The sequence below is a fragment of the Etheostoma spectabile genome, chromosome 21 (genome assembly GCF_008692095.1).
Source record: "Etheostoma spectabile isolate EspeVRDwgs_2016 chromosome 21, UIUC_Espe_1.0, whole genome shotgun sequence".
NCBI lineage: Eukaryota > Metazoa > Chordata > Actinopteri > Perciformes > Percidae > Etheostoma > Etheostoma spectabile.
The window spans coordinates 14434078-14434440 of NC_045753.1; the positions used below are offsets into that span (position 1 = coordinate 14434078).

General features: G+C 36.6%; 1 protein-coding gene across 18 annotated transcripts in view; it reads right to left on the reverse strand.

The window, feature by feature from the left end:
* Nucleotides 1–363, reverse strand: part of LOC116671728 (calcium/calmodulin-dependent protein kinase type II subunit gamma) — an 83744-nt gene that overhangs the window by 10716 nt on the left and 72665 nt on the right. The window lies entirely within an intron of this gene.

Sequence of the window (363 nt, forward strand, 5' to 3'; positions counted from 1 at the left end):
TTTGTGAGCATCAACTATTTTCAGTTTCAGTTTTCTAGACAACTGCTTAGAAGAACCCATGTTGTTGATTGTTGGGGCAAGGTCAGATGAGTCTAGGCATTTAAAACCTTAAGGTTGACATCACCTGGTCTTTCCAGACGATGATTAAGAACAATCCATGACACTGTCAGGTCTCAGCTTTCCAAAGGGGGCGGTGCATGCTATAAACTCTGCAGGGAGCCCAAACTTTTGCAGACGCCCTTTTTTTGTTTTCTGTTATTTTGAAAGTGTAAATGATGGAAATAAAACTTTTTGTAACATATTATACAAATGTCTAATCTGTCATTTGACTTTGATTTCTTTATGCACATTAATACAATTTTT